General features: G+C 40.5%; 1 long non-coding RNA gene and 1 pseudogene across 2 annotated transcripts in view; one reads left to right on the top strand and one right to left on the bottom strand.

Annotated features, from left to right (window-relative positions):
- Positions 1-21,076, bottom strand: part of LOC140510554 (uncharacterized) — a 30,115-nt gene extending 9,039 nt beyond the window's left edge. Inside the window, exon 1 of one of the 2 annotated variants that reach the window (XR_011969285.1) lies at positions 20,547-21,076. This is a non-coding gene — a long non-coding RNA (uncharacterized lncRNA). The remainder of the gene's footprint in view (positions 1-20,546) is intronic. The other variant, XR_011969286.1, reaches the window with a different exon arrangement.
- On the top strand, positions 5,448-5,905 carry LOC140512495 (myosin light polypeptide 6-like; annotated as a pseudogene).
- Positions 21,077-25,812: the final 4,736 nt, after the last annotated feature.

Raw genomic sequence — 25,812 nt, 5'->3', positions numbered from 1 at the left:
TTAGAAAAAATGCATGCTCATGCACAAGCGCACACACATGTATGTGCACATGAACGTGCACACATATTTTCAAAATTAGAAAGAATCTAAGTATCCATTAATCCAACCCACATCTAAAAAAAGAGTCCCTCTATAACATACTCAATAAGTAGCCATTCAATCTGCCTTTCTAAAATCCTCTACATGTTATGTTACTCTGAATTCTGCTCTCTGGGGCCACATAAAACTATTCCAATCCCTCTCCCACCAGTCAATTTTTCAAATACTTAACAATAGCTATCATGTACCTAACTCTGCTCTTCTCCATTTAAATATTTAAACATATTCTGTTCTTTATACCTATCCCCAAATGGGATAGGCCCTCCACCATCTTGGGTCACTCTCTAGCTAATTTTTTTTACTGGACCCATTGGTGTTATCCTTGTAGGATACTGCCTATAAGGAACTTCAACTACCAAAGCACACTGTCATCTCCTCTGCGACATATATTCTTAGTGAATTGCCAGAGATGATGAGAGTTTAAGGCTCTTAGGGCCAATAAATGTCAAAGATGAGACCTTGAATTTAAATCTCCTTTACACCGAGACCAGATCTCTCACCATTGATAAGATGCCTCTCCTATCAATAACCCTCATGAAATGGGATGCTCACAACTGAAGGCAGCATTTCATCTGTGGTCTGAGGAGAGGAGACTGTAATAGAGCTATACACATATTGGAAGTCAAAATACCTTCCGATACATTTAATCAAGGGCTCCAACATAATTAACTGATCTTTGGGCAACAGGATCCTCGAACTTGGGCCCACTTTGCTTAGATGGGTGTCACCAGACTTTGTTAGGGATTCTTCAATATAAAAAAAAGTCCATAAAAAATATCCACATATTCTACTCATCTGACTGCCTTTGGCTTCAGATCTAAGGGTAGGAAAGAAACTGTAATGTTTCATTATTTTAAGATACCAAAAAGATTTGACTTTTTTTGGTTTTTATTTTCTTCCCTGAAGAGCCCCAAGGAAAGGCTAGGTAAGTCAAGCATTTGAACAGAAATAGATACTATCAAGAGATTAGAGACCAAACTATTTGCATATCTCTTATGCATCTTTCACCACCTAATTATTTGCCAAAACATCACCCAACCTCTCCCCAAGGTTCTGTTTCAGGCAATCCTATGCAAAGAATGATGTGGAAAGTAGTATTTTTAAACATTGCCTTTATATAACTATGTCTTCTGGCATGATCCAACTTGAATTTGTCAGCCCCAAAACGGCCATTTTTATTTTGTCAAATGCCTAGCCCACGTGGACAAGACTTCACCCCTGAGATCTGGGGGAAACTTCTCTATTTCTACACCTCGTCAAAGAGTGCTGCCAGCGTGGCAACTTTTGTTGCCTACTAACTAAAATCCAAACTTCTTAACCTTACAGCCTTCAAGGCCTCCTGTACACTGACACCTAACCTACTTTTCCAGCCTGGTCACATACTACTCTACTCAAGCTTATGGAAACTCTCTCCTGTCTATCCCTTTGTTGCTGCCCTCTCCAAATAAAGGATAATACTTGTATTTGGGAGAACTGAGTTAAATCCTGCTTCTGACACTACACGCAATCTTAGGGAAATCATTTAAACTCTAAGACGCAGTGTCCTCATTTATAAAACAGAGTCCCTACCACATAGGGTTGATGTGAGGAAAGGACTGTTAGCATTTAAATTGCTGATTAAAAACTATGAATTCATGTAACCATAGATTAGCTAGAAGAGACCTTAAAGGCTGTCTAATCAAATTCCCTCATTTTACAATTAAGGAAACTGAGGACCAGGAAAAATGATGTTACTTGCCTCAGGTAGTCAGTGACAAACCTAGTTCCCCTGACTCCAGGTGCAGAGCTCTCTCCATTGCTTGCGACAATCTCACCAATGTTATTCTTGTTAAGCTCAGGTGGACTAAGGCAATGCCCATTCAGTGATGAAGGCTAGGTAAAAACTGAGACCTGTAAAAGACCTTAACTTAAAAAGGCCAAGGTCTCCTACTGCATAGAGGGCCAGCTGCAGTCATTCTGACCGTTATCTTACCACTGGACCCAGATGGCTCCTGGTGACTTTGCATAGTCCTCCCTCACTGAAATCTAAAGGACAAACAAGTCTTGTTCCCCTAGATATCAGCATGGACCCTGAGGGCCCTCAGTTTTGCATTCTCCTCATTTACCCCTCCCAATCCTATAAGAGACTGATTCAGAATCCTTAGGGATCATTCCCTTGGATTCAGAACTTGGTCTCCTAGTCTCTTTCTCCTCTTTTCTTCCTCCCTACCTTCGCTAACTGCTCCAGCATCTGGGAAATAGAGAAAAGACTTAGGCCTAGAGCTCCAGGCACTCCACGTGAGCCAGACACCTGAGTTACAGACCAACCAGAAGTTAAGTTCATGGGCACACAGAAAGTCCCCAAGTTGATTCCTTTATTTCAATTTTGCAATTAGGAGTTCAGTTACGAAATGTGACTAAAGCTCAAAATGTATTCATGTCTCTAAGTCTGGGTTTTCAGTTTCTGTGGGTGGCACCTTCTGTTGGCAGGGGTGCCCAGAATATCCCACCAGTACTCTTTTAATAGGTCCATATGACCTCCTCTTTGTGTAGATGTCTAATCCTCCCATTGGACCATAAGGTCCATGATGGCAGGGACCATATTTTAACTATCTTGGGCTCTCCCCATCAGTGTCTCATTACAGTATTTTGTATACAGTAGGTATTTAATAATGTTTGCTTAAATGAGCATAGCTTCTTAAAAAATGCATTTAAGGCAACAGCAGCCTATGCAATGGATATAACTGACATTCTTCTAGACTGCTGCATCAGAGTAAATGGGACCAGCATGAATAAGGCTTTGTGTAGCTTATAAAAACTATTAGTTTGAAAATAACTGTATGGACATAAAATAGGAGAAAAATTAGACGAGAAGGCTCCAAATTTAATAAAAATATAATCTCTCCACAGAAATCCTGGCAGACTGGCAGAGAATGACTTAGTCACTTCTTAAGCCTTGGGGCTCAACATGCATCCACGTCTTCTAAGTCTGGGTTCATAGTTTCTGTGGGTGGCACCTCCTGCTGTCAATGGCGTCCAAAGTATTTCACCAGGTGTAGAAATGGGCAGACATCCAGAATGCAAGGTACTCTGTCCGATCAGCTGAGCACCACACCCTCTTCTCTGCCTCCCCAGAGGTCCAGGAACAGCCCCTTCAGTCAGATGTCACCCTGAGGATGTGAAAAGGGCAGACGTCCGGAAGCCAGTGGAGGCTGCTGCCCTCCATTAAACCTGGCCTCCTTCCCCTTACTTGTAAAATCCAGGTCAGCTCTGAAGGGCAGCAGCTGTGAAGGGCAGCAGCCCCAGCAGCGAGTGGCTGAGAGGAGAAGTAGACCCCTAACATGCAAATGTCTAAACAATTCAGTGGAAACACTCTGCCATCTACTGTCACAACAGGGGGATGTGTTACTCAGCCCAGAGTTTCCTCAGACACTCCCACTCATAAGCCAAAAGAAGATGAACACATTTTTCAGGGCACTTTCTGTTTTACACTCAGCTTTCCCCAAATCCAAGTAGCAGAAATAATTACTCAGTCTCGGACCTTACATTATTTAATCATAAGAATATAGATTTAGACCTTCAAGTCCATCTACATCTAATCAATTCATCAACAATTCAATGTGTGTATTAAACATCTGCCATATTCCCAGCACTGCGTTAGGAACTGGAGAGATACGAAGATCAAAATCAAAAACCTGTTTGTCTTGGAATCAGATGGATGGCTCAATGCATAGAGAACTGGGCCTGGAGTCAGGAAGAAATCTGGCCTCAGACATCAGCTGTGTGACCCTGGGCAAGTCACTCAAGCTCTGTTTGCCTTAATCCACTGGAGGAAAAAAAATAAGGAAGCACTCTAGCATCTTTGCCTAAGAAAACCCCATGGACAGTATGATCAATAGGATTGAGACTGGTCAGACACAACTGAATGATAACAAAGAAGATGAATCTTGAACTAAACACTGAAAGAGATCATGGCATCTAAGAGGCAAGAAACCAAGACTTAAGAAGAAATTCCAGGCATGAAGGGCATGTCTGTGCAAAAGAAAAGAGGAGTAATAGAACCTCGCCTTCTGGGACCAGAAAGTAGAACTTTTTGGCTAGGACACAGAATATATGAAAGAGACTAAGGTTGTTAACATAACACTGAAGGTGAGGAGAGAGTCTGACGTTCCATACTCTACGGTCCCATCTAACTCTGACATCTCCTATGACCTAAGTATGCAAAATCAAAATGAATTAACAGCTAATATTTACTTAATGCTTTAAGATTGGCAAAACATGTTACATACATTATCTCTTGAGCTTCTCAACAGCCCTACAAGGCAAATGGCACAAGTATTATTATCCCCATTTGACAAATGAGGAAACTGAGGTCTAGTGAAGTTAAGTGACTTTCTGATAAAATCATACAACAATTAACTATCAGAGACATATTACAAACCCACCAGGATTCCTTCCACTCAAACTTATTACCATCACATCCAAATCCACCATTCAGTTGGGAATCAACAGCAGACTCAGGGAGCCAATTTCTTTGGGGGCTAGTCTTTAGACCTGAGTAGTTCTGGGTCTCCAGAGAGAAAGGAACTATATGGAACCTGTTGCCAGAAACTAGAGATATTTAGAAACCATAGCGAGTTTTGAATTCCTCTGTTGACTGAACAAAGTCAGCAATTCACCTGACTTCCTTTTTCCACATAACATGGTTAGGCTTACCATGTTATAGTCATCCTGGCATCCTGGATTTGTTTAAATTAGAAATTAGAAGAACAAGTTGATTTACTGGGAGTAGTTAAACCACTAATCAGAAAGACCCAAGCTGGACCAATGGAAGAAAGTCTCCATGGGGGTGGTGTAGAATCCCTGTCAATGCATAGGTATCGAGCAGAATAAGTCTTTGGGAGGTCACCCATGCAGGAGATCAGGGTTGCTGCCACAGATTTTTTACAGAAGTTCTCTTCAGAATTAGCCTTCAAGCCAAGGCAAGCCTTTGGAATATCTTCAGCAAAGGAAAAGCTCTGTCCTTTGAGAATAAACTTGACATCTAGACCAGACAAAAGTCATCAAATGTCAAAGCCTGGTGAATAAAGTAGACTGGGAAATGCTGCCTGCAGTTTCAAAGATTGGAAAATTTTTTAAAAAATCATTTCTGACCTTATTCCTAGAGAGTCATGATTAATCACTGACCCAAAACAGTATTCCCCAGCATGTTTTCCCACCTGATTCTCCAGACAGCCGAAAGATGGTTTCTTGTCTGTGGTCTATTAAACAGCTGTGAAAGCTACTCTCAAAAGACATGTTCCTGACGGAACCATTACATTGAGCAGCAGCAGTGGTATGGGCCAGCAAAGAAGTACTGGATGGCCAAGATGTGTTTCTTCACGGAGGATCAGACCTCGGAGTTCAAGGAGGCCTTCCAGCTGTTTGACAGAACAGGGTATGGAAAGATCTCATAGAACCAGTGTAGGGGCACGATGCGAGCCCTGGGCCAGAACCCCACCAATGCTGAGGTGCTCAAGGTCTTAGGGAATCCTAAGAGTGATGAGATGAATGTGAAGGTGCTGGACTTTGAACACTTTCTACCAATGCTGCAGACCACGGCAAAGAATAAGGACCAGGGCACATATGAGAACTATGTGGAAGGGTTTCAGGTGTTTGATAAGGAAAGGAATGGCATAGTCATGGGGGCTGAAGTATGTATGATATGTCCTCATCACCCTGGTTGAGAAGATGACAGGAAGAAGTCGAAGTGCTGCTGGCAGGGCATGAGGACAGCAAGGGTCGTATCAACTATGAAGAGCTAGTCGGGATAGTGCTGAATGGCTGAGAACAACTCCCCTTTCACTGTAGAACCCCTTCACTTTCTCAGTGTGAAAATCATCCTCTTGCCCCTGAAGTAACGGACTACATTTTCAGGGTTACCAGCCTCCTTACTTCCAACCCCCACCATATGTCCTGTTGGGCCTATTTGCTCTCACTTTCACCAAAGAAACTTGCTATCTGCTCCTTAAAAAAAAAAAAATCAATAAAGAACATCTTTGACATCTATTCCCTTCTTTCAAATCATAAAATCTCTCCCCTTATGAAGGACCTGATAATGTTTCACGTGAATCGTAGCTGATTTGAAGGTGAAGTCAAGGTAAATAAGATCTGAATTTGAATCCTTTCCCAGACAATCACTAGCTGTGTGACCCTGGATAAGTCACTTAATCTTTGTCAACCTCAGTTTTCTGAGGATAGCAAGAATGCTCACCTCAGAGCTTTATTGTGAGAATCAAATGAGATTTTGCACACACACACACACACACACACACACCTTTTAATTGGCATCCTTGTGTGCAGCCTCTCTCCACATTTGATCCATCATCCTCGAGCTACCAAAGAGATATTCCTTAAAACAAAGATCAGATCTTGTCACTCCTGTATTCACAAAGCTTCAATGGCTCCCAACTATCTCTAGAATTAAAATACAAAACTTATATTTAAAGCCCTCAACAATCTGGTTCTCTCATCTCTTACCAGATTTATTCTTCTGAATATGACATTAAATATTGGAAATTATCTATAATATCATTGATTTGGCTCTTCCCTCCACCAATGAAGATCACAACCTAACCATGTTTGCTCCTCCCCTCACAAAAGCTCTTGACAAGTGGAGCAACCATGGTAGATACCTTCACTTACCCTTATTGTGGGACACCCAGGTTTTCCATCCATCATTCTCCTTCCTCACCACATAACCAACCAATCTTTTCTCCTTCTGATTGTTTTTTTGGCAAAAATGTCAAGATTGTTATGATTCTTCTAGCAGTATTTCCTCTTACTGATCACTCAATAAAGATCTCACATGGAGAATACCAGTAGCCAAGTTATAATTTACCACATCTAATAATTATGTTATTCTTAGCATCCTCTACCCTTTTACCAGCATTCTGAAATTGTCACTGCAAAAGGAGGGGGACCACATAGGTGTCCTCCCTCTCTCCCTCAACAAATCACTTAACTTCTTTCATCCTCATTTCCTCCTGCATAAAAATGAAAATAATGATACCAATTTCCCAAGGTCTTTGGATCCAAAGAGATCATCCTTTTAAAGCATTTTGTAAATCTTAAAGCATTATTAAAATGCTAGCTATCCTACTAATACTGTTATTACTACTTAGCTAGACTGGTCCTTGGAAAGCAGATTTAGTCCATTGCCAGACTTCCCCCAAAATGCTTTTCCATTTTGGTAGAATCCAGCATCACTCTCAATACCCCAAGGTCGTGCCCATACAACAATGAGTCCTTGGAGTAAGAGACTTTGGTGAATAGTAGTTTATACAAATGTTTGTTGGATTGGAGTATGAAACCTCTCAAAGGAATTACATTAAACGGAATTAAATTCATTATATTAAATTTAATTACATTAAAGAATATCTCATGTGGACATTTTAAGTTCTGTCATATTTGGTGAAATAGGTTAAGTCTCCTAAATATACCAGATACTTAGTAGACATAAAGATTCATTTGACCCAATACCATGTTGAAACTAAACTTTAAGACTCAAAATACTTGATCAGCTTTTCATTTAATGAAGCTAATTCTCCAACAGCGTAGAGATCTTTAATTTTTGCCAAAATGGGGCCCTCTTCCCAACTCCCATCCCAGTTTGAACCAGTGCAGATTTCACTCCCTCCATCAAAGTAGACCATCTTCATAAATGGTTTCAACTTTATATTTTTAAAATTGTTACTTGGTGATAACCCTTTGTTAAGTCTCTCTACATTGAGCTAGAATAAAAGATACAGCATCTGAAAAAATCATTAATATTGCCTCAAATTCTACTGTATTGATTTCTACCATATTGCTTCTACAATATAATTGATTTTATACTGTATTAATTTTATAATTGGGTCTGCATCTGCCTAAAGTCACCTTTCTATGTCCTTGAATTGAACTCAGGAATTTAGCTTTCCCTGAGTTACTTTAAAAGTATAATTAAAAAAAAAAATTCTCTCATACCAGTAGCCCTTAGGATACTTCCAAGCCCCCCCAAAAGATGTCATCTGTCCTTACCAGTCCTTGTGAAATTAGTGGAAATTTTACCTCTTTCAAGGAGACAGCAAGTCTGGTGGTTTTGATCCTCTTAGCAAAAAATCTCAAGACGTAGATAGGTGTCACATATTTCATAATTGTCAGAGGAGAAGAGTTAGCTTGAATGCCAACCCACTCTTCTTAGTATAGCCAATTATAATGTCCCACAATTACCAAGACCCCCCTCTTTCTTGTGTTTCTATAAAGAGGGTCTCCTCTTATTGGGGTAACTGGTTTGGGTGTATGTATCTGTATCTGAAAAGTTATATTCACAACTGTCAATAAACTGATTTTGCTTAAAAGTATGTACTGCAATTCACCTTTATTAAATTTATTTGACATCTATTATTTGCTCATATTTAAAGTCTTTTACCTTAATTGGACCTCCCAGAACCTCTGCTCCATTGGCACAGATTCTGAGAGACCAGAATTACTTCAATGACATGACAAGTAAATAATTCCTTAAATTCAATTCCAAGTCACTCCTTTTGTTTTGACAATGAAAAAGCTGGCAATTCTATCACCCTTAAGGATTGCAAAGCTCTTTACATACTTTTTCCTCAATTATGCTGCACAATAACCCTGGAAGACCCTACTCCCCCCCCTTGAACTCTATCTACTACCACCACCAGTCACTTCATCCATTTGATGAACTCCCAGTGAGAAATTCATTCCACCAATTAAAATGAGTAATTCCTTTGTAATTTATAACCTTGAAATTAGATAAAGCATCTATTAAAATGTTTACCATGTGCCAAGTACTCTCAGGAGAGTGGCTTGGAACAATGAAAGGTTAAGGAGAAAATGAGATAATATTTGTAGTATTTAGAACAGTGCCTGCCACTTAGTAGATACTTAATAAATGTTTCTTCCCTTTCCCTTTAATTGCCTGGAGTTAGTCAGGACTTGAATCTAGATATTCCAGACTCTATTTATCTGTCTTCTACCCCAAGGTAGTAGGTATTATGAATATTATCATCCCCATTTCATAGATGAGGCTCAGAAATATAAAGTCACTTGCCCATGGCAACACAATTAGTAAGCGTGAGGCAGGAGTCAAACCCAGATCTATGAGTTCTTTGCCATCTCCCCAGATGCTAATGCCTTTCCCCCAATTACTTTGTAGTTATCTATGTACATTTTGTCTCCCCTGATACAACAGAAGCTCCTCGAGGTCAGGGAACGTTTCATTTGGTAGCCCCATCATCTGACACAGCCACTGGCATGTAGTAGGTACTTAAGAATGCTTGAATGCTTGATTGATTTGCATCCCCCCGTAGCTATCACAGCACCTGGCTCCTAGTGAATGGCTAATAAATACTTGTTGATTTACTCCTGCCTCCCAAATCCAGCACTCTTTAGCCAACTCTCTGGGCCTTCTAAAACTATGTTTGTTCTCCTATAAGCCTCCGTGAAGAAGCATTAAAAGAAATAAATTGGCATTAAGTCAGAAAGTCATGGGGAATATTTATTGCTCACTAAATCAGTCTATACTCTGTTTAAATTAATGCTGCTTTATGTGCAGCATAAATACCCAGTTACTCCTGGTGTTACTTGCAAGGAAAATAAAGTCTGGCCCCCGAAGGCTAAGCTTTTGCTATGGGGTAATTGATAGCAGTCAGAAAAGCCAACTCCAATGCCAAAAATATCAGTTGCTTATTCCCAGAGCCAGCTGAGTCTCCTGTATTAAAAAGCCCCAGTATTCCATGTGGAGGCCTGCAGGTAACAAGATTCTCTACATTCTCCAGATTTCCCTTCAAAGGACAAAGAACTCTTCTTAGGAATAAACAGTGCACAAAGCTCTCCCATAAGAGAAGCAAGGTGTATGCTAAAATGCCAAGAAGGGAAAAACCTTCATTCATGGTCCACTGCACTGCCCATGTGAATGCTAGGGCAGTGATCTCAAAAGTGAGCCCTTCCCTCATCGTGGGCCCCTGCATTAATACAAGGAGTAACCAGACAAGAGGATGGGAAGAGATCAAAAATCTATAGTCCTCTCAATCCATAGCCAATCAAAAGACTTGTCTCTGTACAACTCTCCCACCACCCCCCTTTCCCATTAACGAGCTATTTGCCTCTCCCACAGCTGGTCCCTGTGGTTGACCATGCTCTCAGCCTCTCCCCTTCTGTTCTGAGGCATTGGCCCCTCAAGGCAGTTAGCTGTTACAGGGCACCCATAATAGTAACTGCACACTCATACACACATCCTTGCCCACACCACATCAAACTCTTTCAGAGGCCTCAGACTAGGTTCAGTCGGTCTTGAGTAAGAGCCACACAGTCCAACCTTTGTCCTCCTTCAGATAGAGTAAACAGCATGGATTGAGCAGATGTGGATGGGTTACAATTCATATTGGAGAATTCATTGTATCATTTTTCCTGCTTTTCTTTCAAACTTCGTCTGCTTCTATCAAAGACTCCACTATCCTTCCAAGCTCCCAGTTTCTCAAGCAACTCATTGTCCTCGATCAGCCACTCAACTGAAACCTTTCTCTTCAAAGTGACCGATGACTTCCTAATCATCAAGTTTGGTTGTCTTTTCTCAAACCTCGTTCTTTGACACCGATCACCCTCTCTGTAATTTCTGGGTTGCTGAAAAATCATTTAAGTACATCACCTCTTTGAAAAAAAAAAAATTTGCTTTTCGTACATATACACTAGACATTTAAAAGCAGAATTTTCTAACCCATTTGAAAATTTTCCAAACCAAGACTTTCTTTGGATTTTGAACCTATTTGTTAAAAAAAAAAAAATACAGTATGTTACAATAGATTACAAGAACTGATTGACCTCAGGAAACATAGAAACTTACAAGTCAGATTTCTATAAAAATCTTTGCATAACAGGTAGGTGAGGTCAAAAAATAAGTGTCAGGTTTTAGCTAGCCCAACCAGCAATGCACTTCCTTCTTCGGGATCAATGTACCTTTGTGGAGCATCTTTTTTTCTTCCACTATAACAATAATTAAACCCAAGTATCAAAATAAACTAAACTTAAAACTACACCTGTGAATTGTTGTATCACAAAGTACTAAATCACTTGTTTTAAAATAATATTGCTCAAAAATAATGAATCATATTCCAATGATTACTATTCAAAATATTACTATTCATTATAATGTTAATAATATAACCAATAATCTTACTATTAATTTAGTGAGCACAAAATAGTTCATACCTTAATAAAATATTTTCAAAATGTGATTTTATCTTCATCTCTTTTTAATTTCTGCTAACAAATATTAGCATAGTACAGGCTTATAATTTATAAGTAAATATACATATAATGGGGAACATGCTCAAAAATATTTTACTGTTGGGGTACAGAATCAAAAAAGTCTGCAAACTTCCTCCGAGGCCCAGAAATAGTCAAGGGAGAAGAAAACTGAGCTTTTGTTGTACAACTCAGTTATACAGCCAACATGATGTTCCTCTGCTTTCCCTAATCCCATCCCACCCACTTCCCCACAAGGGAACTATTTTTCCCCCATAGTAGAAAGACCCAGAAAAGGCTGAGCTCAATTCTTCCCAATCAAGCAAGTTCTTAAGGCAGGACTTCCACCTAGTGGTATCCAATGGAAATAAACCCATGAACTTTGTTTTAGAAAAATAAGCCAACTCCTTCCTCGTACCATGTAATTGATACCTTCTTGACTGGCGCACCATGACCTACACATGCCCAAAACCAAGCTCATTCCCTTCTACTTAATCCCTGTTCTCCTTCTGACTTAACCATTCTTGTCTCTTTACCCAGTTCCTTCCCATATTCAAAACCTTAGTATTCTAATGTGTTGGGATTGGAAGCTCAAATCCGTGTGGATGGTCTCGGGCGGGTAAAAGCGGGACTTCTAAATCTTAGAGTCTTACGAGGCCCTCCATGAACAGCGGGGGTTCGAGAAGGTCAGACTGAGCTAGCTCAGCTAGCTCAGGTATTTCCGCCTCCCCCCGGGAGAAACGTGATGGGTGGAGTCTCCCTGCCCTCGAGGTCGTCCCGGATCTGGGCACACTATTGTTATCTAACAGCACGGTATTGAGATGCAAACTGTGTGGCTGAAGGTTAAGTAGGATTGAGGAAGCCAGAAAGCGCTCTTAGCACGTGTGGAGCCAAAGAGGACAGTAGGCTCCACTTCTTTTCTTTCCTCTCTCCCCTCCCCCTCTCTCCCCGCTTGTACTTCTACTTCCAATCCCTTAAGCTTAGCCTCCTTAGGAAATCTCCCCCTCTTCCTCCTAAGGAAGACCCCCCTGCACTTGTAACCTGGACCCTGAAATAAAGCTCAACCCCTGTTCGACTCTGGAACGTCCTTTCTCTCATACGTTTATCCGGTTTGGCCAACCGAAGACCTGGAACAGGTAAGAAAGACTCGGGTAGCCCAATACAGGCCTCTAGGTCTGGCACTAATGTGTTCTAATATTCTGTTCCCAGAATATTTCATGCAGTTACCAGGACCTATCAATTCTACCTCCCAAAGATTTCTCGAATCTCCCTCCTATATTCCCACTGTCACCACCCCAACATAAGCTCTTACCACCCCTCTGCCCATTTGATTGGAATCAGGATCTCTAGCTGCCGCCCTCTTAATAATCTTCATGGTATCAGTGCCTACCTAATGATGCTCAAGCTTCTTTGCCCGGCATTTCAGGACCTAGATAACCTCTTAGTCAAATTGGATCGCTCTCTGGACTCCCCCACCTTCAATACACTTTATTCTTATTTGGTCATACAGAGGCCTGGCATTCCCTAGCTTCCTTTCTTTGTTTGTTGAAGTACTACTCTGTCTTTGAGACCCATCTCAGTGGCATCTTTTCCACAAAGCCTTCTCTGATCAGCAAAGACCTTCCCCACAGACTTTACAAAGGCCTTTGTCATGTAACACATTTATCACGTAATAACTTTTATTATACCACCTGTGTTACTCTTATCCTCCTATCAAACCCTGAAAGGGCAGAGACTATGTCTTATCTAAATTTTGCATCTCCCCCACAAAATGTAGCACTGCATTCTGAATACAATTGGCACTTAATAATTGTGTTAACCTTGAGTCAGAAGGTTTCTTCTAACGTGAAAGATCTGATTATACTTCTCTGGATCATTGAGCTGTGACCTCAGAGTCTAACAGAGGTGGGGAATATGTGGCCTGACGGCCACATATGGCCCTCTAGGTCCTCAAGGCTACTTCTTTGAGGGAATTCAAACTTCACAGAACACATCCTTTCATTAAGGAGATTTATTCTGTGAAGTTTAAATTTGAAGCACCACACTTGAGGACCAAAAGAGCCACATGTGTCCTCAAGACCACAGGTTCCCCATCCCTGATACTTCCCATAAGGGGAATCACAACCTCCCATTGCGTGCATGCAGACTTGCAAAGCTTAGAGGACTCATATCCAAGACCATAAAAAGTAGTGACAGGACCCCCATACCACTATACCCCCATCCAGGGAAGAAACCTCTAGAAATCTACGTTCTCCATAACTTACAGTACTGTTTTAACTAAGGCTTTAGCCCTAGGGTGGTCAGCAATGGTTCCTTTACACAAGTACTTCCCCCCTCTGCAGTCCTTCTGTTTCCACTACTTCGGCTGCCTCTGACTGCCTTAATCTCCTTTCCATCTCAGTAGGCATTACTGGTTACAGCTCTCCATTGCTAACTCTTTCACAGTTCTATTGAAAATATCCTCAGCTCCCCCAAAATGGTCCTTTCTTTAGCAGTCCAATTAAATATCCTGCACAGCTCTACCCTTCCTCCTCAGACCCTAGAAGATGATTCTCATAAGCTTCCTCAGGGGACCAATTCTCTTAACAACTGGTTTATGTAAGAACTAAGATAAGAATCTCCAGGCATTTTTACAGCCATTATTTTTAAGGTCTCCTTGTTGTTGATGGTTCCTGCAGTCCCAGCCCTCACATCAGTTCTGTGTGGAGCCTAGAGGGATACTCCCTCCATATACCCTATAATTAAATTTATCCCCAATACCACGTAACCTCATGGCAACCCACTACCATTTTCCATCTGTCTTTTCCAGTGTCTAGGCACTGTCTCTCCCATTCACTTCAGCAAATCCCACTTGATACAAGATTTCAGGAGGAGTACCCCAACTGATTCCTGCTCATTCTTTGAGAACAATTCTTGTAGTTTATTCAAGAGGACTGGTTTGCTTTCCAGAAGATTTAGAAAAGAAAAAAGAATGTTGCCAGCTCTCGCTAGCGTGGATATCCATGGCCCGGGGAAAGACTGTTTTATTCTCGCCACCACAAATATGTATTATATTGTCATTATTAATATAATGTAAAGCCTATTAAGGAGCTAGATATCTGCATGGAAGTCCTGGGCTCTGTCAACACCTGTATCATCTCAAGTAAGTCATACTTTGTCTGGCTCAGTCAATTTCTTCATCTACAAAATGATGAGGTTTGAATTAGATGATTTCTAAGTTGTTTAGATAGGTGGCACAGTAGATAGAGTGCCAGGCCTGGAGTCAGAAAGATCGGAGTTCAAACCCAGGCTCAGACATTTACTAGCTAAGTGACCCTAGGTAAGTCACTTAACCCTATTTGTCTCAGTTCCTCGTCTGTAAAATGGGGATACATTGGAGAAGGGAATGGCCAAAAACCAAAACATGGACATAGTCCATGGGATCACAAAGCTTTGGACGCAACTGAACAATAACAAAACTACTGCTAGCCCTAACATTCTCTGACATTCTAAGAACCATTATACTAATTAATCATACCACAGGCACTTATAACAGGTACTTAAATCACAATCATCTCTTCCTTTATTATAAAGAATAGTGGCTTCCTGACCCTTTTTAGGGTAACAGCTATATAAATAGAGGTAGAGAAACATACATCATTATACCCAGAAGGAACTGTACTATAATCCTAGAAAGAATGACATCATAAAATGTCCAAAAAAACTTTTGAGGTAAAAGCAATCATCAAATGGGGGAATGAAAAATAATAAAGATAGAAATAGAAAACCAATGATGTGATGCTGAGATAAAATACTAGCTCATCCTAGCTTTTTAAAAATCTCATAATAAACTTTTCTTTTTAGTCTTACTTTCCTATCAGTCCTCTACACACACCCTATGTTCCACCTGGACTCTACCACTAGCTGCTCCCAAACTCAATATTCCATTTTCCGTATTCAGGGCTCCATCTTCATATGTATCTTGCAGGCTCCTTATCTCCCCCTGCAAGTCTCAGTTTAGGTACCACCTCCTCCACGAAGCCTTCTCTGATGCTGTCCACCATTGAAACGTTCTTCTCTCAAAGAATCTTGAGTTTCACTAGGTTGGGGTTTCTAAGGGAAAAGTAGGAAAGGGGATGGGAGCAGGCCAGATAAAGCAGGGAGCTAGTGAGGGCAGAAATTAAACCTCTTGAGGGTAAGAACTATCTCATTTTTGTATTTGTATTGCCAGTACCTGTCACATAGTAGGCATTTAATGTTTGCTGGTTCATTGAAACTATCCAGGACAAGAAGCAGATCAAAGCTTCTCATAGGTTACTGAGCAAATTTGTTGATGATACAGAGGGAGGGACTGTGAGCCTGGACCCTGAGGACAGCATTTTCTGGGCAGATAGTAGATCTGGACCTGCTCCTTATTCATTACATGACCTTGGTTAAGTCACTTAATTTCTCTGCACCTCACTTTGTTCATCTGTTAAAGAGGGAATAGAACTTAGATGAGTAGTTCTCAAAGTTTAGTCAGAGTAGCCCTGGAGGCATCTGGGAACTATTTTCATAACAAAATTAAGTTACTATTGAACACTATTCAAATATTCTTCCATTTTCCAACTACATATCTCTGTGAGCCCAGAGTTTCTTCATGTACTTCAACCAAAATTACATTTCACAATAGATTGAATACAGAAGCAGATATGAGAATCCAAGCATCTTCTACTGGGTCGAACATTGAAAAAGAATTTGTTAAAATTATAAAACTCTTCTCATTAATTGCTTTTTTTATAAAAATATGTTACTTACATTAACATGTAATGGATTTATCATTTAAATACAGTAGTAAATATTTAAATGTAGCAGTTTTAATAGTAAGTATTGATAGATGTAACCTGCATAAATGAAAGCTCTTTGTGGGAGAGTTCTCAGTTTTTAAGAAGATGAAGAGGTCCCAAGACCAAAGGAGTTTCAGAATTTCTAAATGAGACAATCTCTGAGGTTCCAGATCTAAGTTCTAAGATCTGCAAACATGGCATACGACCTAAGTAGACTATAAATAAGGATTTGCTATTATCACTGTATTCCTACCACCCAAAAGAATATTTTGACTATATTAGGCACTTAAGAAATGCTTACTGATTGGATGAGAAAAAAATCAAAGGAAAATACAGAATAAAAGTAAATACAAAAAAAAAATTAGCTGGAAAAGAAATTGACTCTAACCCCAATCAAGGAAATTTGTATGCTCATTTAAACTCCATCAAAGACTAACTACAAGACTGTGGGCTAAATGTTTAATATCTCTGAGCCTCAGTTTGCTCATCTGTAAAATGACTGGGTTGGGCTAATCTATATGATCCACCCCTCAAAAAATGTATCATTCTCTATAACACACAAAAGGGTGGAAGGGGGAGCATATAAGTAGAAGGCAGATCTAAGACACTTGTGTACCTTCAGCTAAATTTTTAAATAGGGAGAGGGGTAGCTGTAGGATCAAAAGATAATCTACTTAGAGCTAGAGGTGAATCTTAGAGGTCATACACTACAAGAAATAACAAAAGAGATGGATTCAGAGAAACCTAGGAAGACTTGGATGAACCGAGGCAAAGTGAAGTGAGCAGATTCAGAAAAACTATTTATTCCACTGATTGATAATATAAAGGAAAACAATATTTGAATAATTTAAGAATTTCAATTAGAACAGTGATCAATCATGAGTCTAGATGACAGAGAACTAATTGATGAGATAGAAAATAAAACATTTTCTGATATAGCCAATATGTGGATGTGCTTCCCTCTACTCTGCTTATATTCTTTACAAGATTTGCAGAAAATACATGAACTGGTCCCACAGGATGAGAAGTTGTAGATAGGTTTGCACTCTCTAGGACTGGAGTGAGAGATCGTGTGGGTACAATTCTGGGGGATGTAGCATCCAATAAGATCTGCTCAGGTTAGAATAAAGGGTTGGTCAGATAATCATAGATGAAAAGGTAGCTGGAACCTCAGAGTCTATTGAAACTTCTTATTTTAGAGATAAAATAAGTGACACAGTGGATAGAGAATTCGGCCTGGAGTCAAGAAAACCTGAGTTCAAATATAGCCTCAGACATTTACTAGCTGCGTAACCTTGGACAAACCATTTAATGTCTTGTGCCTCAGTTTCCATCTTCTGTAAAATGAGGTAATAATAATATCTACCTCCCAGTGTCATGGTAAGGATCAAATGAGATAATAACTTTAAAGCACTTAGCACAGTGCCTGGCCTAGTAGATGGTATATGTAAATGTTGTTATCATCATCATCATCATGATGTTGAGGTTCAAAGAGTTTAAGTGATTTGCCCACAGTCATATAACTAATATGTCTGAAGCAGAATTTGAACTCAGATCCTCCTGATACCAAGTTCAGCTGTCTATCCCCTATGCCATCTAGTAAGTCATCATTTAACAGAATATTAAATTAGGGATGGACCAGTGATCTTATTGATGTAGACAGGACTTCAATCAGGACAGCTCCCCAGCCATCATCTACACAATTCTTATCTCTGTCTTTCCAAAAACCATCTAGAGAAGACTGGAAGCCTCCCAATATTTTGCAAATTTTAAACATTACATAAACAGGTTTTCTGTCAGTTATCTATTAATTTCACTACATGATAGCCATGATCCGTTCTATTCACCCATGTCCTTGCCCTTTGGGCTGGTCATACTACCCTTAAAACACGGACTTCCATATTTTAGGAGGGGTGTTGGCAAGCCCCAAGAAAGATGAATAGAATGGTGAAATGATTGGATTCTTATTAGGATCACTTGAGGAAAAAATGTGGACATGAAAGAAAAAAAGGCTTGGGGAGATGTGATCATTGCTCTTCAGTCATTTTGCAGTCATAACTCGTTACACAGCTAGTAACTCTTCATCACCCCCATTAGGGGTTTTCTAGGCAAAAATACTGAAATGATTGCCTCTTCCTTCTTCAGCTCCTTTTACAGATGAGGAAACTGAGGCAAACAGGGCAAAGTGACTTGCCCAGGGTCACATAGCTAGTAAGTGTCTGAGGTCAGTTTTGAACTCGGGAAGCTGAGTTTTTCCAACCTCAGACCCAACACTCCATCCACTGTGTCGCTGTTGTGTGTGGTTGAGAAATTCATTGTTCCTTGAATGCAGAAGGCAATGGAGCAGAGAAAAAAATTGGAGGCAGATCATTTTCTGATCGTTATAAAAAGAAAAGCTTCCTAACAGAGCTATCTAAAAATGAAATGGGAAGTCATAATTATACAAGTAGCTAACACTTATACATAGCACTTACTACGTGCCAGGCACTGTGTGAAGCACTTTACAGTTCTCATTTGATCCTCACAGTAATCCTAGGAGATGGGTGCTATTATTACCCCCATTTTATAGATGGGGAAATTGAGGCAGACAGAGGTTAAGTGATTTTCCCAGGATGTCACAGCTGATAAGTGTCTGAGACTGAATTTAAACTTAGAGCTTCCCAATTCTAAGGCCAATGTTCTATCCAGTGCATCACCTAATAATGGATACCCCATCTCTGTGGGTCTTCTAGTAGAAGACTAGACTTCTCAAGGATATCGCATAGAGCATTTCTGCTCAAGAATAGGTGGGATTAAAGCAATAGCATCAAACTCAAATAGAAATGGGGGCCACCAAAGCACATGTAAACACCTCCAGGGTCCATATATTGAATTAGTAAACCACATATGTATATCTGTTATTATATAATACATATATTATACCATAAATCTATTGAAATTTTATTTTGTTAAAATATTTCCCAATTACATTTTAATGTAGTTCACCATGTCCATGGCTACGTTTGACACCCCTGAAACAAAAGACTTCCAAAATGCCTTCCAACTCAGATTCTGTGGATTACCAGTTAGCCCACAAATGTTTCCTAAACACCTACTTTTTAAGGGCTGGGGATGCAAAGGTAAAAATATTGTTCCTGCCCTCAAGAAACTCGTAATACAATAGGGTAAGCAATATGCAAATACCTATAAATGTTAGATATAGGAAGAACAAATTGGAAGGAAATCTCAGAAGGAAGGCCCCTGGGGAGTGGGGAAGGAAGCACGAAAACTTCCAGAAGAAGAAGGTTGATTTTGAGCTGACTTGAGAAGCCAGGGAAGCTGAGGCAGAAGAGTATAGATGGAAAGAATCCCCACCCCCCCACCCCCCAAGGATGAAAGTAGCATTTGAATTTGGAAGTAGCAAAGGAATCGCTGGAGTCTAAGAGCTTTAATGCAATGGGACACCTCTAAGGCGAGAGTGAGGACTGGGGCAAGCAAACGATCAAAAAGTATGAAGTACCTAGAAACACAAAGACCAAAATGAAACAGCCTCTACCCTCAAGAAGCGGAAACATTATATACACGTATAGTCACATACAAAATATATGCTTAGCAAAGATAAGGTTATTTGGGGAGAAACGGTTACTAACACATTTAGCAGGCCTGTCTAAAGTCATGGAACCAGTCGTCCGTTTACTCTTAAGGATCTGAAAATTCTGCAACCTCAAAGAACCCTGAAGGTCATTTTCTCAGCAAAGACTAAGCAGGAAGCTGAGTAAGGGTTTTCTCTTGGTCAGTTTCTCACAATTTAGACAGGGCTATTTAGTGAGGAGGGAAGGAAGGAAAAAGAAAAGGAGGAAAGGAAGATTTTGGTACCAAAATCTTACGTAAATGAAGGCAATTTTGTCATTTTCATCACCACCAGGGGAGATACGTTGTCCTTGCAGTCTCTTTTGGTGGGTCAGTGGATAGAGTGGAGGGCCTGGAGTCAAGAAGACTCATCTTCCCAAGTTCAAATCTAGCCTCAGACACTTGAACCTGGGCAAGTCACTTTGTCCAGTTTCCTTAGTTTCCTCATCTATAAAATGCGCTGGAAAGGAAATGGCAAACCACTCCAATATCCTTGCCAAGAAAACCCCAAATGGGATCATGAAGACTCAGACACAACTAAACAATGACTGAATAACAGCCATCCCCTGCCTTGTATGACCTTCAGCTCCCTAAATACATTCCTTTTCTCCTCTAAATGGGGAAAAGTCACATCATGAAAATCACTTATAGATAGAAGCTTCATGAGGTCCTGGAATAGGAATATAAGCAGCATGAGAACATGAGCTTCTCTCTTGGAAAGAAGAGTTTTTGTACAGCTTAAAAGGAAAAAGTAGGCCTACTTACCTTCCACTATGTCTTCCATCTTTCAAGGAGTCACTCAGAGAGATTGTGGAACACCCTTGGCCTTGAGCTGATTGATATAAGCTGCCTTAGAGACACTAATAATATTCCCCTCAGTTACCAACTCAGGCTGAAGTCATACTAAGACACAGAACCACTAATGTTTTTCAAAAAAGCCATACTCCATAGAACTTCCAAATACTCACTGTCTTCCATCTAATCCCAATCTCCTTCCTCGTCCTCATTCCCCACTAGGCCAAAATAATACAAGCCCAAGCTAAAACTTGGGGGTCTTAGACACCCAGGCTCAGCCTCTTTCAGCTTCTGACCCCCCTGCCCAGGTGTCTGTACCAGCTTGGGGCGACCCCTCTCTGAAAGAAGCTGGTTGGACAGGGACTCGGAGAAGCAGTTTGTGAGGGAGACTGATGTGGATTGTCCATGTAGGACCTTGGAGGGGTAAAAAAATGTTAAAGATCACATGTGGGCAATTAAATTATCATCCACCCCCTCCTAGCACCCCTACAATGCAGAGCAGGTGTGACTGCTTATCCCTCCTCCTCCAGCAGCATGTTAATCCCCTGGAGTTGAGGGCTCATTCCAGCCTTTGATTTTGTGAATTTGTGAATTTTCCACTGCAATGTTAGAGTTAACCTGCTATCATCAGGATATGAATTTTGGTGAAGTAGAAAGTATTTCTATGAGTGACTGATCTAAGGAAGACTTCTCTCCTCTTCCATCTCATTCCACCCCTCTCCCCTACAAACAAAATACAATATTTTGTGGTGGTTGTCCTTTTGAGAAAGGATTTAAAGGAGAAGTCAGAGATTAGCAAGTTTCTTAGGGGATCACATTCTGATTCTCATTTGCCAGATACATGGGTAACAGCCTAAACACACAAGCACAAGTGTGTGCACACACAGAGAAACACACTCACACAATCATACTGAAGTACTGCCTCAAAGCAATTTGCTCACAGCAACCCTGTGAGAGAAGTCATTCTTGCACTCTTGGCCCCATTTTCCAGACAAGAAAACTGAGGCTCAGAGGATTTCAGAAGACAAACGTCAATGAAAAAAGCCTGCCATAAAATCTCAGCTTCAGGCAGCAAGATGGAAAAGTAAACAGTGCTGGACTCTACGATTAGGAACATTTGGATTCTAATCCCACCTTGGACACTCATTAGCTGTATGACTCCTGACAAGTCGCTTAACCTCTCTTAGCCTCACCTTCCTAATCTGCAAAATGGGGACAATAACTGTACCTATTTCATAAGGTTTCTGTTAATGAGATACCATATGAAACACTCAAAGCCCTATTTTAAATGCTAGTTTATCATTAATAATAATTAACAATAAAAGTAACTACATAAACTATGAGTGATAAGCAAAATAAGTTGGCCCAGGAGACCCCATTACAACAACTTAAGTCTCCAACCACCCTCTTATCTGAGGATTCAGTGTTGTCCATGTTTGTTTTCATGTTTCTGGGTCAAATATTAACATTTCTCAGGGGGAAAAATTCCAAATAATTTTAGAGTGGAGAGGAGCCTTGCATGTCATCTAATCTGAACTCCTAATTTTACGCTGTAGTAAACTGAGGCCTAGAAATAGATAGGAACTTCCCCAAAGTCGCACAGCTAGTAGTAGCAGAAGCAGTGATTTTGTTTCTTCAGACTACTGCCTGTAAGCTCCCTATGTTGAAAATAGATCTATCATCCGATCCCCACAAGGAAACCCTAAAATCATCCTATATAAATTTGACCCTTTTCCTATATCACTGCCTTTGTTTAGCTGCTTGTTAAATCTCAAACCTGCTGCTTTGGGGTCAATAAAGCTCCCAATGGCTACAAAAAGAAAAAGAAAGAAAGAAAAGAAAAAAATCAGTCAGAATGCCTCTAGCATCCCCACCCAGACTGATTCTACAAGCAAGGAAGGGGTTCCCCTGGTCACAAAACTGGCAAGAGATAGAGGCAGATTTGAGCCTGGCTCTTCCTGATGCCGCTTCTAAGCACCCTATCTACTATGCCATATAGTTCCCTTATAGAAGGCACCCTAAAATTCCAGAATCCTAGAGTTGGAAGGGATTCCAAAGATCATCTAGGTCAGGTGTCCTTAACCTGGGGTCTATGAGTAGTAGGAGGTGGATGTCATGGAGGGATGTCAAAATCCTCTGATATTTTATAATCCTATGTTACAATAATTGGTTTCTAAGTCTGGCATTAAACATTTACTAGCTGTGTGTCCCTGAGCAAGTCACTTCACCCTGTTTGCCTCAGTTACCTTATCCATAAAATGAGCTAGAGAAGCAAATGGCAAACCACTCCAGTATCTTTGCCAGGGAAACCCCAAAGGGGATTATGAAGAGTCAGGCACAAGTGAAACAACTGAACAACCACAATGTACCCATGGATAGAGCACCAGGCTTGGCATCAGAAAGACCTGAGTTCAAATCTACCCTCAAACAATTACTAACTACATGACCCTGGACAAGTCACTTAACCCCTATTGGCCTCAGTTCCTCATCTTAAAAGGGAGACACCCTGGAGAAGGAATGGCAAACCATTCCAATATCTGCCTAGAAAGATCCATGGATAAAAGTCTATTGTGTCACATGGAGTCAGACAAGACTAAATGACTGAACTACAATGTGCCAGGAAATGTGCTAGGTACTGAGAATGCAAAGATTAAAGTAAAATATGTAGTTTCTGCCCTCATGGAGTTTAAATTCTCTTGGAGGAACCAAAATATATGTATGTATGGCTATAGGTATATGTATGTACATGTGTCTTTATGTGCAAAATAAATGTAAGATGATTCGGGAAGCGAGGGTACTAACAGGGAGGTGGGAAGGGAGGGAGGGAAATCAAGAAAGGCTTGATGTAAAAAGTGATGCATGATCAAAGTCTTAAGGGAAATCCCATCTTCTGAAAGGGGAGATCAAGGAAGGCATTCCAGTCACAGGGGTGGGCATGAGGAAAAGGGGGACGATGGGACACAGTTGCAAAGGCATGGAGATGGAATGTTACGTATAAAGAATTATAAGACCACAATGCAGACTCATAGAATCACAGCATCTCAGAGTCACTAATAACAAGCAGATGTGAGAACTCAAAAACCCCAGCAACATTGGACTGCTTAGTGCAGGAGTAAAACACCCTATTTGTTCCAACGGTAATTCATAGTAGTGCAATTCAGTAAAGGATGCTCATAATGATAAAGATGATCATAACAGGTAGGTGGTGCCATAGTGCACAGGCTCATCTTTGTAAATTCCATCTGACTTCAGTCTCTTACTAGCTGTGTGACCCTGGGCAAGTCCCTTAACCATGTCTGCCTCAGTTTTCTCACCTGTAAAATGAGCTGGAGAAGCAAATGGCAAACCAGTCCAGTATCTTTGCCAAGAAAACCCCCAAGTGGGGTCACAAGGAATCAGACAAGCCTGAAATGACCTGAATAACAACAAAATATTTCTATGGTACTTACTATATTCCAAGCAGTGTGCTAAGCACTTCATGATCATTTTCTCATTTAATCCTCAAAACAATCCTATTACTCACATTTTACAGATTGAGGAAATTCATGCAAGCAGAGGTTATGTGACTTTCCCAAGGTAACACAGCTAGCAATTGTATGAGGCCAGATTTGAACTTGTCTTCCAGACCTAGTGCTCCATCCACTGAACCATGTAGCTGTCCTGTCCAATGACTCTGACTTATTAAGAAAAGGGTAAATTGTCCGTAGTGGACTTTATTTAAGAAGGCAGGAATTATTTGAGAAAGCTTCCCACCAAAAATAACTGGCATGTTTAAAATCTACTATCACATGGGAGGGGCCTGGAACAAGCATTGAAGTACCTACTATGTGCCAGGCACTATTCTAAGCTCTTTACAGTGTTTTGCCCATAATGGAAGATCCCTGTATAGCTCCAGTGTGAAAAATATAAAGGCAAGTAGGCTTCAAAGGAGGTGGTCTACTTGCCAACCATAAAGGGATATCAAAATCCTCTGAGATTTGTACCAAGATGTTTGAGGATCAGATGTGCAGGTCTAGACTCAAAGTGAAGAAAAAAGGAGAGTAAGACAGGAAGTACATGGAGAAAGTAGGGACCCTTGCCATGGTGGTGACCTTTGGCTCCTGACATCCTGAGGAAAACAATAGTAGAAAAAAGGAGCTGGGGATGTGGCCTGATGAGTGAGAAATGTTGTTATTAGAGGACACTCTCTATGTTTGGGTTTTAAGTTTCTAGGAGGATGCATACTGAGGCCATTGACTTGGTCTGGGACCAGCTCTCAGTCTGGAGGTAAAACAAAGGTACCTCTAGCCCTGAGGAACCACAGAGGATTTGGTACCAGAACTAAAAACCCAGTTTGAATTACCAGCTTCATGAGTTTTCATGTGGAGGTGGTGATTTCCCTAATATCTTGAGAGATGTAGACTTGTGGGCAGCAGGGGGAATAGGCCTTGAAAATTATTCTATTGACTATTTGTTTTTCCTACCCCAAATATTTTGTTTTAATTAAACACTTTCTATTTGATTCATTGTTTCTGCCTTGTCTGGGATATTAATAGTACTATGGAGTGATCCAGCTAGAATCTGCATCCATATGATTACCCAAAACACCCCACATGAACCCAAAATCATAATTTTCAGGGGGACCTTTATTACATTCGAATTTAAAGAAGGAAATCTGGGAAAATTCACTTACATGGCACACCTCATTCTCCTCAAATTGAAGATAAATAAAGTGTCATTTCACATAACCCTCTTTTCCTCATCTATAATAGCTCTTAGAAACCTGAGAGCTGTGTTATAATTACGGGCAGGGCTCTATATACAGATCTGTTCTGGATCTAGGAACTAGTCTTCCAATTTAGGAGTCAGTTGTAGGCAAAGCCAAACAATCCCCTTATTGAGGGGTTTGAGGGAAGGTAGCAAGTCACTAAAGGGAATTGGTTCTCTACCTCAGGTTGGCATCCAAACTAATATCATTAAGGATCTTCAGGGAAATCTTCAGGGAAACTCTAATGATCCCCCTAAAAAGCTCCAAGTGGAAACTCAGTGGATCTTGCCAGGGTATTTCTTTGGCTGAGGGCTCAGGGAGAAGGTAGAAATGCTTGGAGAGGAGTGAGTAAGATGTGAAACTAGAATGAGACAGGGTGTATCATGTCTGCCACTTCTCATCCCTGAAATCATCATAATAGTTCACATGTACATAATGTGTTAATGCCTATGAGAGAAATGGTTATTTCTAATATCAATAGACAATTAT

This window comes from Notamacropus eugenii, chromosome 6 (assembly GCF_028372415.1).
Source record: "Notamacropus eugenii isolate mMacEug1 chromosome 6, mMacEug1.pri_v2, whole genome shotgun sequence".
NCBI classification, from domain to species: Eukaryota; Metazoa; Chordata; class Mammalia; order Diprotodontia; family Macropodidae; genus Notamacropus; species Notamacropus eugenii.
Note: the sequence above shows the minus strand (reverse complement) of the source record. Positions and strands in the feature narration are given on the sequence as shown.